The following is a 14,110-nucleotide window of genomic DNA, read 5'->3' as shown; positions in this document are numbered from 1 at the left end:
CTTTTTACAGATCCATCAACATTTCAAAGAGAAATGATGCAGCCCGTGTAGCAACATTTTTTTCATTGTACTTTGGGCCACGAGATTTTTTATATACTAATTTTTGTAAAGAAAAATTAAAATAAATTTTTTTGAAAAGTTTGAGTACTAATAAACAATTTACACAATTTTTTAAATTTATTTTTATTGTTATCATTTCTAAAAATAGTTTTTTAGCGCATTTTGGACGTATGTAACCCCTTAAAAGAAAAATTTCCTACCCAGTTCTATGGCTCAAAATTCCAGTTGATTTTTGATACTTTTTTCCCTTGACGGTGTTCCGCATTTTCTGCATATAACAAACACTCGCCATTTTTTTAACTGGCCAAAATATTGGGTATATATTATTTTGATCAAAAATGTATTTGTGTACCCATGTGCGGTAAAGAAAAAAATGCACTGGCGAAGTTTTGCGTTTCCATTATCTATACTTTGCACGCAGCTGACGCTTTCTCATGCGCTGCACTCGACGAATTACTACATTTGTGTGTGTTGATATTTATATTGTCTGCTGCATTCGTGTGTGTGTGTATTCTTACTTGTTGGTAGAGTGTAGTAGGCATTCAAGTGTCATTCTGTTTTTAAGGACTGCAAATGGAAAACTACAAAAATGCTATTTGTACAGGGTGAGTCAAATGCGGATATTGGTTTTGAGTGATGAAATCAATTTGAGAATGAGAACTTTTGCAGACTAAAAATCTTTATTGACAGCCAGTACTATGCCTCTGTGGACGAAATGAGTAACCCCAAATTTTAATTTCGATGAGAAAGAAATTTTCATCGAATGTCAGCTGCTGATTCATCATGGCTGTTGTGGTCACTACTGTACCCGCAGTCTAAGAATAGGGCTCAGCCTTATTATTCAGCATTTGATGAAAATCTTGAGCAAAGTTCTCGAATAATACATAAAAATAGTCCAACTGACTTAGAAATTGCGGGAAGTAAACCTTTATTTCGTTTTAGCCTGCGATTTTGTGTGTTAGAGCCGCTCAAAATGAACGTTAAATTTCGTCTGAAAAAAAAAAATTTTCTGTCCGTTGTAATTTCTCTACAATAGCTCAACGTCTATGCTAACAAACCAAATTGTCACACGTGGAGATTGCAAAACTGCAAGTGACTATTTAAAGGCCAATGTATCTGCAAAGAGTGACAGGTTTGATTTTCGTCGTCTTTGTCGAAATACCATTTTGGGGAGTGGGGGAAAAATTATGATACGAGTTCAAAAACGTTGAAAGAGGAAGAGGAATGTGGTGTTCCTTAGCAGAACTTTGCTCCCCCCAGAACTACAAACACTCGGTTACAGTAAAATCGATTGATACCTTAGTTATGGAGCTGCACAAATAAGTCAATTAGGAAAAAATTTTAATTATGAAGAAATTTACTTATGCACCTTATTTAAATTTGTCACTCACACGCAAAGAAAAACCCCACAGATGCTTACGAAAGTAGTATATTTTGTTACTATGTACTTTTGGTCGGAAAATACAGTAATTTCTAAGTGCTGTAGTCTATTTTTTTTAGTCTATTCTGTCAAAATACTGAGTTAGTGAAGACGTTCAGCGCTCAGGTCGGCTATTAAAAAGGTGTTCTCAAACATTGTCGTAGAAGTAAAAGGTTGTTGTGTGAAAGAAAGAAACCACAGAATTGGTTTAGACATCATTTATCGGCTTTTTGATTATCCCACTTGCCTTTCTTGCGACTTTAAGAGATTTAGTAGAAGCCCTAAACATATCATTGGGCAGTGTAAGCAATATTTTGATTGGTTTTGATTTTATTGGGTTTCAGAAAGCTGTGTGCACAATGGAAGCCGCATTCGCTAATAATGGAATAAAATACCATTCGAAGGCTACTTTCTCAGCTACATTTTGTCCATCGATTCTATGATCCTAAACCCAAACAAGAGGCTAAAGAGTGGTATGAACCTGATACATTAGCTCCGAAACGCGTTCGTGTCCAGAAATCGGCCAAGAAGGTGTTGGCGTAAGTTTTTTGAGATGTGAAAGGAATTTCGTTTCGGAATTACTTGCCAACTGGTAACACAATAAATTCTGAGTATTATTGCAGCATTTAGTTTAACTGAAAGAAAGAATGTCTGAGAAAAAATACTCAGTTTGCAAAGGAAAAAAATTCTAAATTTTTTTTTCATTAGGATAATGCATCATCTCACAAGAGCATTTTGACAATGGCCATGAATTAAAGTTCGAATTGTTAAAGCATCCACTGTATTCACCAGACTTAGCCCTCAGTGACTTTCATCTGTTTCCTGACTAAAAGAAAAATCTATGCGTGGACAACATTTTTAACGAATGCTGAGGTCATAACAGCTACGGAAGCATATTTTGCAGTCCTTCTAGAGTCTCACTTCAGGGATGGATTTGATAAATTGGAATCACATTGGAACAAGTCTATTGATGTTCAGGGAGACAATACTGAATAATAAAGTGTATTTCAAACCATAAGTTTGAGTTTTTCTTATCGAACTGCAAAATTTATTGAGCAGCCTAGTGTGTAATTCTGTCATAAATTTAATGGATTATACAATTGCATACCCAGAAAAATAAAAAAAAAAATTCCGAAAATTCTTATTAGAAAGGGGAAATTTTTTATGGAAATTTGCCAAATATTTCCAAATTTTGTATAAAATTTGAACTTTTTTCGTTCTATTGCTTTTGTTGTGGTATGAAATATATTTGTATATAAAAAAAGTGATACTAAAAAATATGTAGATAAATTAACAAAACTTGTTAATAAAATATGTGGTGTACACTTTATTTTGACGCTGGCGGTATGTATGTATGTATGTACATATGTTTGTGCTATGTTTGAGTACTACAAGTATATGTTGTGAAGTTGCATGTATGCGTGCAAGTGTATAATTGTGTGTGTGGGAGTTTCAAAAGCGGCGTGTGCAGCACAAGAAGAGATTTTATTTTATATATGCCAACTTTTTTTACATCTAATGCTGCTATAACAAATGACTACCTACAAAATTTTTACTCACAAAATGGTTGTATAAATGGCGCTAAATCTTTTGTTATTACTTTTCCTCATAAAACTACAGCTTTTCAATTACTGACTCTAAGAGACTCTAAAAAATGCCTCTAATGAAATGCGCATTAAATAAAATTGATTCTAAGTGATTAAAAATGCGCTCATGATTGCGAAAATATTTGCTTAATATTAAAAGAAATTATTATTAATAAAAAGTATGTATAGTAATAAAAATAGTATATTTAGTAATTTATTAAATGCTTCTCAAAAAAAGTTCAAATAAATAAATTATATATATTTCAGTTTCTTCGTTTTCGTACTTTTCAATTTCTTTTCTTATTTTTTTAGAAAAACTTACGGAATCGATTCCTTTATCCTTGCCCGGGCATATGAATGTGACGTACTCATGACAGCGCTTGTGCACAACATAGGAGCAAACTGCAAAAATAGAAGAAGAGAAGAAGAAAGAGGGGGAAACGACACAAAAAGTTAGTGATACATAAAAAGTTGAAAACGCTGCAGTGCCTGCTGTCCTTCGTCAATATTAAACTGTGGACAAAAGTTTTGCCGCAGGCGTTTCTAAAGTAAAGTCAGTTTGCTGTGACATGTCCTAAACTGTTGCGAGCAACTACTACATACAAATTTACACTATATATATATATCAGTCTAAGTAATTTTGTGTGTAAATGCGTTTCGGATAGATCTCAATTCATAAGTCCATTATGTGCTATACTGTGCGTGTATTGCATTAGACTGTCAGCGATAGTTGGGTAAAAGTTTAAGTGATAGCTGCACATGCCTCTGCAAGGAAACTATTTCAATTGTGTGACTTTTTTGTTTGTTCGTAATCGCTTGTGTCTGTCATTCAAGTAGAACATTTTGCAATAAATGTTTTGAACTCACCTTGACATTGAAATCCTTGTTTGCCAAAGCCCCTGAAAGTTTAAGAGCGAACAAGAAAGAGAGAAAGGCACAGAGAGATAGAAAAGAAATTATTAGTGAATTTATATTTTTATTCACAATTTAAATTTTGATTTTAATAACTATGACGTAAATATGCAAAAAAAAAAGATTTTTATTTCAGTTTTTGAAAAATATTTGGAATATAAAGTTGGCAACGCAATTGTTGGTAATTTGTCGCAGTACGATATAACTTGAAATAAAATACTTATGCAATGAAGGCATTTTAGTTTTATATATAAAAATTGATAATACATAGTATGTAAAAAAGAAATCGATTATTTTTTCGGGAGATGGCTGTAGTAATGCCATCTAAAAACATGGAAATGCTAAGGCTGCAGCTCCCACTCATCCAGATACTCACCCAGAGATGATATCACTAAGGTGATCAAATTCGAAATGAAGTTCAGAATTGAATTGAACAATAAGTTAAGCTGAAGTAGATCTGCATTTGAAAAGAAACTCAAGCATCGTCGGCGATGTATGCCATTTGTCTATGTGCAGAGATAAACTTAGACAGAAATGTCCGAAATGAGCGAACTGCCATTCTGAGTGACAGTCAGTCAAATGGTATTCATTCTCACTGGTACTTGAGTGTACCGAGAAACTTAATCTACTAAGAATGCACAATTGCATCCGGCTTATTTGGGTTCCATGACACAGGGAACTGACATAACTGGGAACGTAATAACAGACGCAATGGCGAGAGTGGCTACGGCCTCGCCTTTAATAGAACCCGAGCCCTTCCTTGTTATGGAACAACACACCATCAAGGAGAAGCTCAGAAGTGAAGAGCTAAGAGAGGTTTGCTGACACCAAACTATGGGGCTACGCTAGGCGAAATCCTTACTGGGAGGGTACAACCAAAAGAGAGTTCTCTCTTTTAGGTCCATACTTCCAGTGTAGCTCGTGAGCTTTTTAAAGTGACTTTTTATATTTCTTACGCCCAATTTTTCTCTCAAACACTCCAAGCGTCGCTTCATCGGATGTTGTCATCGTCCAAGCTTCTGCGCCATACGTTAGGACGGGCATGATGAGAGTCTTGTAGAGTGCTAGTTTTGTTTGTCGAGAGAGGACTTTAGATAAACGAAGTTTTTTACAACCTCGAAATTATAACTGCCAACAGTGACGTGGGTGCCGATACGTGAGTGCGCCGACTGTTTGTTTGATGACAGGAAGTACTTCGTTTTGTCCTCGTTCACCACCAAACCCATTCGCTTTGCCTCTTTATCCCGTTTGAAGAATGCAGAACTAACAGCGGGATTGTTAAGACCGCTGATATCGATATCATCGGCATACGCCAACAATTGTACGCTCTTATAAAATAGTGTGCCTGAGTGATTAAGTTCTGCGGCTCGTACGATGCTCCCCAACATCAGGTTAAAAAAGTCACGCGACAGCAAGTCATCCTGTCTGAAACCTCGTTTGGTGTCAAACGGCTCGGAGAGGTCCTTCCAAATTCTGACGGCGCTGCTGGTGTTTAGCAACGTCATCTTGCAAAGCCGTATTAGTTTTGTGGGGTTACCAAATTCAGACATCGCGGCATACAAGTAACTTGGTGTGTGTCGATTCTCCTTTCATGGGTCTTTTCCAAAATTTGGTGTATTGTAAATATTTGGTCGATGGTAGACTTTCCAAGTCTAAAGCCAGCATCTCAAGCTCTTCGCATTTCGGCCCCTCGTTTCTCCTTTCGGACAATACGCCTCTCTTCCTTTTTTAGCTCTCTGTAGCGATCCCACATTGCTCGCGTTGCGCCTGATCGCAGCGTGGCTCTATAGGCGGCATCCTTTCTTTCAGCGACAGCGACATTCCTCGTCGTATGAACTGTTTTTTCGGGCTCGCCGGTATCCGATTTCTTCTTCGGCGGCGGTACATAGGGAACGAGAAATGCCGGTTTGTTGGGCAGTGGTCTCTGAGAGCAGGAGTGAGAGTCGAGTGGCGAATCTTCTGGCTGTCTGTTATGATTGCAGCATTTCGAGGTTGAACATTTTTTGCGTAGGTAGATGTACGTTTTTTTGCTGCACAGAGGCGTGTGCGCAGTTTGGCTGCAACAAGGTAATGATCCGAGTCGATGTTGGGTCCTCGGATCGTACGTACACCTAATACACTAGAAGCGTGTCTTCCATCTATCACAACATGATCGATCTGGTTTCGCGTTTTTCGATCAGGAGACAGCCAGGTAGCTTGGTGTATCTTTTTATGCTGGAATCTGGTGCTGCAGACTACCATGTTTCGGGCCCCGGCGAAGTCGATCAGCCTCTGTCCGTTACCGGATGTTTCGTTGTGTAGGCTGAATTTTCCGACTGTGGGACCAAAAACTCCCTCCTTGCCCACCCTGGCGTTGAAGTCGCCAAGCACGATTTTTATGTCGTGGCGGGGGCAGCGCTCATAGGAACGTTCCAAGCGCTCATATAAAGAATCCTTGGTCGCATCGTCCTTCTCTTCCGTCGGGGCGTGGGCGCAAATTAGCGAGATGTTAAAAAATCGCGCTTTGATGCGGATTGTTGCGAGACGCTCGTCCACCGGAGTGAACGACAGTACTTGGCGACGAAGTCTCTCTCCCACAACAAATCCGACACCGAATTTGCGCTCCTTTACATGGCAGCTTTAGTAGACGTCGCAAGGTCCTATGGTTTTCTTACCTTGCCCCGTCCATCGCATCTCTTGGAGGGCAGTGATGTCAGCCTTTACTCTCACGAGGACATCAACCAGCCGGGCAGAGGCACCTTCCCCATTAAGGGACAGGACATTCCAGGTGCATGCCCTCAAATTATATTCCTTATTTCTTTGCAGGAGTCGTCATCAGTAAAGGCAGTTCTCATCCGAGGCTTTGCAGTTCTTTTCATTGGGAGGGATTTTTAAGTGGCGGGTCCCAAACCCAGCGCACAACCAACTATCCTGGAATGCTTCGCCTTCTCACGTTAGCTCACTCCCGAACGGGTGTTCCGAAGCTACCCAGAGAATACGTGGGCTAATCTCGGACGTTGTGACCTGCTTGAACCATATGTAGAAGAATCGTCCTCGCCACTCCCAAGTGAATGGCGATCAGTAACTTTCCCCACTTGCGTGGACTTCTACACATGGAACCATCCTCCTCCTGAAGTTTAGTTGGTCTGCAAAAAAAGCGAAACAAGGTTATTTTTCTTCAGAACCCCAGGCTTTTCTCGCATACCTCATTATCCACATCGCTCGCTCTTAGACCCGGCAGGCGTGGCGTTCTCCTTAAGGCCGTCGCCTCATTTGAAAAACAAAAATTTTCGAGGCAAAACAAAGCATGAATTGAGCTTTGAACCAAAATCTTTTAAGGCGAAATCATGTTTTGCGTGTTGGCGCCACAGATATAGCCGGTTCTACTGAACCAATTTCGATGAAATAAAATTTAAATGGCGTATAATTGATGTCGTTATCGTGTGAACTACGACCATTTGGAAACTGAATGTTTTAGTATTTTTTTTTAACCTTTAACCTTTTTAAAAAAAAGGATAAAAAAACGAGGTTTCATCTTTGAACGTCGGCCATTTTGTCAAAGTTTTTTTTAACATCGTAGTTCACAGGATAACGACATTCATACCGAACAAGAATCTTGTTGTTTTTTTGATTTCAGACACCTTTGAATGCCAGAATCCGTGTCGCCAGCGACATACCATTTTTTAAAAGACAATTTTTTGAAGACAGACAATTTTTTAAACAAACCTCGTATGACCACAAAATTTTTTTTATTTATAATGTTTATTAATAGATCAAGATAAAAGAAGTAAGAAATACTCAAAACAAAAATAAAAATATATTTGCGTTTCCGTTTTACACGCTTTTAAAGAAACACCCAAAAAACACCATTTCAAATGAGTCGAGGACCTTAAATGATATTAACGTGGGCATCAGGTAGATGCAACTTATCATATATTGCATCAAAACCTTAGTCGACGTTGAGTTTAATACTCGAACCGTCTTCCGACGAAATATGTACTTGACGGTGCTAGGCTTTCGATGCTGCTTTCTCGTAAAAAAAAGAAAAACCTGGGTCGCTCTGAAAATGTATTTCTAAAACCATTCCTATGTACTCCGTGCTCATATCTGAACTCGACTTGTGTGACATATCACATGATTTAGAATTTAGAGTTCAAGTAGTGAAAATAAAGCTAAAATATTAAGCGGACCATAAAAAAAAGCAGGAGTCATTGAGCCTTCCCGACTCTGGTTGGAGTAATCTGGACTCTGACATTAGCTAACCACCTATTCTCAAGAAAATCAGTATCATATTTGAAAAGTTTCGCAAGATCTGAAAGGCCGATCTCGTCAATTAATATTGTAATACTCAATGCATAATGACAGTTGATAATTTGCAGAGTCACAAGCAAAGCAAACTCAGGCCGCCAACGCTTGTCGTACCTTAAAATTATCAACTGCATAAAATATTGAATTAATTTTACTGCCGATATATAGTAAGAGAGAATTGCGTAAGTAAAATTACATTTCTCAACCACAAAGAACTACATCCACACTTAGTAGAAAATTCACAAAGCAAACAACGATAAGTGCCTCTCTGAAAGCCAAATAATAAGCACAATAATGACAGGATCAAGAAGGTGGCAAGGACGCAGCCAAGCAAGACTAAATGTGACCATTTATCTGACTCGCCTCATAATAAGAGAGCTACTAGGTGCTAGATGGCTAATAAATATAATGGCCGAAAACTTTGTAGCCGTCAGAGCGATGTTAAGCCAGCCATGCAGCAAAAGCGAATTCAAGGTCATAAGGCGAAATGATGGTTACCTAAAAGAATGTTAAGCAAGAAAATTGCAAAGTGAAATATGCCAGAAAACTTGTTTCATGGCAACACTTTAAAGCCAAGTAATAGTTGCGTAAAGCTACACTTTAACGGTCATTGGCACTAAAAATTTAGTGCGTTAATTAACTTTGTGACTAGTCCAGCATATAAATGCGTTTTGCGGCAACAAAGTTTGTGCGCCTAATGCTTGTGCTTGATGTTCAATGAGGCGAAGCGGAAAAAAGAGACAAATTGTCAGTGGAGACAAATTGTTGGTAGTTAGTTTGTTCGTCTTCGTGGTGGTGAGGTTGTGAACTTGGAGTAGGCGGGTCAAGTTCTCGCAGCCAAATTGGCGCCAGAACGGCAATGACCTTGATTCATGAACTCGCTGACGCGGACTGCTAAAATGTGCATACAATTTATTGGAACGCAAAATAAATATGTTTTTACTATGCAAATTTTTCGCATGCGCGAGAGTCGAGCGTTACCGTTGAGCGATGAAATGTTAGCTGCTATTGAAATGGTAATTTATTTAATAATATTTCATAAAACTTTGTGCTACTTTGAATTTAGTTGGTATCATCCAATGCTGGAAATCGAGGTGGTATTGAAGAGGGTAGTGGTAAACTGAAACTTATACTTATACTTATACTTATACTTATACTTATACTTATACTTATACTTATACTTATACTTATACTTATACTTATACTTATACTTATACTTATACTTATACTTATACTTATACTTATACTTATACTTATACTTATACTTATACTTATACTTATACTTATACTTATACTTATACTTATACTTATACTTATACTTATACTTATACTTATACTTATACTTATACTTATACTTATACTTATACTTATACTTATACTTATACTTATACTTATACTTATACTTATACTTATACTTATACTTATACTTATACTTATACTTATACTTATACTTATACTTATACTTATACTTATACTTTCGGACAGAGAGCCGCTACACAAATATTTAAAATTCAAATATGTACAAATTTTTCACCTTAGTCCTCTAAGTGTGTCATGTTCAGAGTATCAGCGCATGTCTTAAGCAAAAAGCAGAAAAATCGATTTTTGAATTTTATACAGTTCTACGACCCCTTAAGTGGCTCGCTTCATGTCTCAACCATTTCGATAAAATGTTTATTTAGCTCAACAATACAATTTAATTTTAATTCAATTTTGTTCTTTTTTTAATTTATTTTGCAATTTTTTTAGCTTATTTTTTGTGAATTTTATTTTTAATTTGCTTTATTTTACTTCATTTTTTAATTAGATTCTTATTCATTTTATCTTATTTTTTGCATGTTTTTTTATTTCCCTAATATTTTATTTTCTTATTGTATATTTTTATTTTCTTATTATTTTATTTTATTTCTATTTTTATTTTCTTTTCTACTTTTTTAATTTTTTTCTCCTTAACTAATTTCTGTGCGCTTTAGTAGTGTAGTGGCCTATGTCTGTGTATTAATTTTTTTTCATCTTTTCCAAGTGTGGCACTTAAAATCTTATCATTTGGCCTTGTATCACCACCAACAAAAGCGAGCGACACCTGCATTGTGTGCGCCCTCATTTCATTTCCGCTCTTTCTCCATTAAATGCTGTCTGCCACGTATACCTGAGTTACTTACGGATGCAGCAACAATGTCAGGCCCATGAACATGGCACGCTCATTCATACGTGTAGAAGTACAAGTGCTGACATTTTCTCTCTTTAATTTCACACTACAGTGTTTATGTTTATGATGTGTACACTCACATGCACATTGTTTTATTTTCTCATACGTGTTGAGCTCACACAAGCACCTTTTTGGTTTTACAAAAATTGTGTGTTTTTGTTGTTTTCCTGGCCGATGGCTCAGTTCTTAAATGAGCGCACCACTATAGGTAATCATGTAGGGCGTACACCGTGAAATAACAAGTTTTATGTAGAAACTTGTATAATGTCTACCATCGCTGAAGTAGCTGGGTATGCTTGTGCAGGATAAACTGGTAGTATTTGCAGAGTTTTATCCCCACTGTAAATATCAAATATCAAAAAGTTTTTCTTAACAGCCTAAACGTTTCTCAAAAAAACAAACACCCAGTTGAAGTCTACCTAAATACGCTGATGTAGCTTAGCCAAAGATTTTGAAAAATGATAATTGTCTTCTTTAAATATTTGTGCTCTGAAATGTGATGTAATATTTTTAGTTAAGGCACTTTTTATTGCTAAAAACAAATAAAAAGAAAATATAAAGATTTGAAGAAACTTAAGAAATGGTTAGTTGCCGTATTTCAGAGCACTCATCGGCGACACTTGACCGGAAAAAAACTGTAAGAAAAATTAAATTATTTCACATCTCGGCTTCAAGGAATATAATTTTTAGCCAATTCTAATTCGGTGGCTGATACTGACTTAAAGCCAGTGACTGGATTTGTCAGGGCCGCTGGATGATTTAAGGAAAATACCTGTCGAAATGTTTTTAAAATCCCATTTAAGGTCCGATTAAGCTCATATTCAGAATGGGTATTGGGTATATGAGAAGAATCAAAATACCCGCTAGGTGGCGCTGTGACGCCAATAATTTTAAAAATCGTAGTAAAAGATGGATTTAAATCACTATAAAGAGATACAGGTACTAGTTGCATGAGAAGTAAAAATATACTCGCTAGATGGCGCTGAGGCCCAAATAGTAGATTTAGCTCATACACCATTTATTGCCAAATACATTTGGAAATAATAAAAAATCGTAGAAATTGGCGGAAAGCAATTGGATTGAGTACCACATGGGCTGAAAAGTTTCGGACCTAACACAGAGGTGTCACTAATTTTACTAGTTTTACTTTTTCAGTTAGTACTGAACTTAAAAAGACCGCTGTTAAAATTTCATGATATTCTTCTCAATAGTTCGTGAGTTATTGTGCTAAGAGTGACGCTACTTTTGTTATTTTGAAAACAATGGATCAAAAATAGTTTCGTGTTTTAATTTTACGTTGCTTCTTGATGAGAAAAAATACCGTTTAAGTGAAGCAATGGCTTAAAAAGTATTATACGAACTCCGCTGCATCAGAAACAGTACTAAAATGATGGTTTGCTGACTTCAAACATGGTCGTAGAAACATCGATGATGAATAACGCAGTGGACGTCAAAATGAGGCGGTGCGCAAAAAAAAAAAATCAAAATAACCCACAAAATCGTTTTGAGTGATCAAAAAGTGAAGTTGCGTGAGTTAGCTGACGTCGCAAATAGAACAAAAAGAACATCAACATGCTTTATATTGTATGAGCATTTGACTATGGGAAAGTTCTGTTCAAAGTGGGTGGCGCGTTTGTTCACTATTGACCAAAAACAAATCAGTCAGAAGTCAATCAAAATAATGGCAAAACTATATGAATTGTACTTCAAATTGGTCCCTTAATCCACCGTATTCGCCAGTTTAGGCTCCCAGCGGCTACCAGAGATTTTCGCAGTCCTAACAAAAGCTCGAATGAAGAGGTTGTCGCTGAGTCCTATCTTGGGGCAAAAGATAAATCGTTCTACACAAGTGGTATTGAAATGTAAGAGCGACAGTGGAATGATTGCGTTGTTACGTTGATGAATAAAGCTAATTTTGAACAAAAAAGATAAGGAGGCTGGTTTTACCCTGCCAGAAGCTTAGGTAATATCGAGGAACGCTGCCTCACAGTATTTTTTTTGTTCGAATGCAATAGGAATGTATTCAACAATTCGATGAACTTGTTGTATTGTGCTGTGTTCTCTTTGAAATCAGAACTGATAATTGGGTATTATTTTTCGTTCTTCGTTGATTGCAAACAGTCTCTTAAGAATAAGACATTCCATAAGTTTGGAAGTGATCGGTAGCAAGCTGATTGGACGATACGATTCAACTGAACCTGGTTTTTTGCCAGGTTTGGGGACTATTTTAATTTGAGCCACTTTCCATTGAGCAGGAACATTTCCAGTTAATATATAATAATTGCATTAAATAAATACATTAACAGAGTAACTCCTGTTTGTGGGAGCTCTTTGAGTACTTTAGCTGTAATAAGATCGTAGCCGGGAGATTTATTTGTGTTCAGATTTTTAGTGCAGATTTTATTTCAATTTTAGAAAATTTACGTATGGATAGGTCCATTAGATAGGTTTGTGTTAGTACAGAATTTACGTCTTCTAACGTAACGGATGAAGAGGCCATTGTGTGTGGGGTAAATACTCTTTTTAAGTGCTGCTCTTTCGGAGTCGCTTTTAGCCCATTCATTATTTTCCATTCGAAGGGCAGGCAGCTGGAGTATAGGTCTTTTTATATTTCTAGCAGTCTTCCAGAGTGAATACTCGGAATCTGCTGTAGCGTTAAGACTACTGAGACAGCAATTAAGTTGTGTGCTTCGTTCATTAACAAAAACTTCTTTGAGATGCCTTGTGAGTGTATATAAGTTTTTTTATCTGCCGGATGTCTAGTTTACTGCCACTGTTTTCGTGCAATCCGTTTTTCTCGTAGTTACTTTTAATACTGAGAGAAATTTGTAGTGCGTGTTTGGGCAACGAGAAAGGCGGGTCAAATTCCACGCTGCTGTAAGCAGCAGTTTAAATGTTCAACAGCTTTAGCAATATCAATTTCTGTTTGTAGTGGGAGTTTTAAATTTATTGTTGAAGATACTAAATATCGAAAGTGATTCCAGTCAGATTTGTTATTATAGAGGTAACATTGAAAAAATAACGATCAAATTCTAATCTACGAAATCAACAAATGGCTGCTTCTAATGGACGATAAGCCACTTTGCGGTTGCCATAATATTTATTAATGTAGAGATAATATTTTTCCAATGCACTTTTTTTTGATGCTCATACTTTTTACGCTAAGTCTAACACAGCACTAAATCGGATTAGATGTTTATACACCTCAACTAAGTGATAAAAAATAAAAAAATAAAAAAAACAGAATAAATAGAAAACAAAAATAATAGAAAAAAAATAAAAAATACAAAAGTATACCATTGACCTATTTACTCACCACCGACTCGTTTTTCCATTCACCCATAATCTCTCACTATACCTCCACAATGTATATAACTTATATAAAATATAAATTTTGCTCTCTTTTGTGCGCATTTAATTTATTAATCTCCTCTGTTACCACTTAAGCATGCCCACAAGTAGTCAAGCAAGAGCCATCAAGGGTCGTAAAAATGTCTTGAGACTGTGAACTGCAAAAGCAACGAAGCAAAAGTAGGCAATCGAAAGAAGAGAAAGCCATAACAAGCAGACATTTGCCACACATTCTTGGCCACACACGTGCCCAACATGCATACTTGGGTATTTACTTGCACTCAG

The 14,110-nt window shown here is 36.7% G+C and overlaps 1 protein-coding gene across 1 annotated transcript in view; it reads right to left on the bottom strand.

Annotated features, from left to right (window-relative positions):
- The window catches only part of LOC129243794 (protein kinase C, brain isozyme-like), an 85,718-nt gene extending 82,254 nt beyond the window's left edge, over positions 1–3,464 (bottom strand). Inside the window, exon 1 of the mRNA XM_054881107.1 lies at positions 3,389–3,464. The gene's annotated coding sequence lies outside the window, so the exon portion shown is untranslated. The remainder of the gene's footprint in view (positions 1–3,388) is intronic.
- Positions 3,465–14,110: the final 10,646 nt, after the last annotated feature.

This window comes from Anastrepha obliqua, chromosome 4 (genome assembly GCF_027943255.1).
Source record: "Anastrepha obliqua isolate idAnaObli1 chromosome 4, idAnaObli1_1.0, whole genome shotgun sequence".
In the NCBI taxonomy this organism is placed as follows: Eukaryota; Metazoa; Arthropoda; class Insecta; order Diptera; family Tephritidae; genus Anastrepha; species Anastrepha obliqua.
The sequence above is the reverse complement of the archived record's forward strand: the minus strand, read 5'-3'. Positions and strand labels throughout refer to the sequence as shown.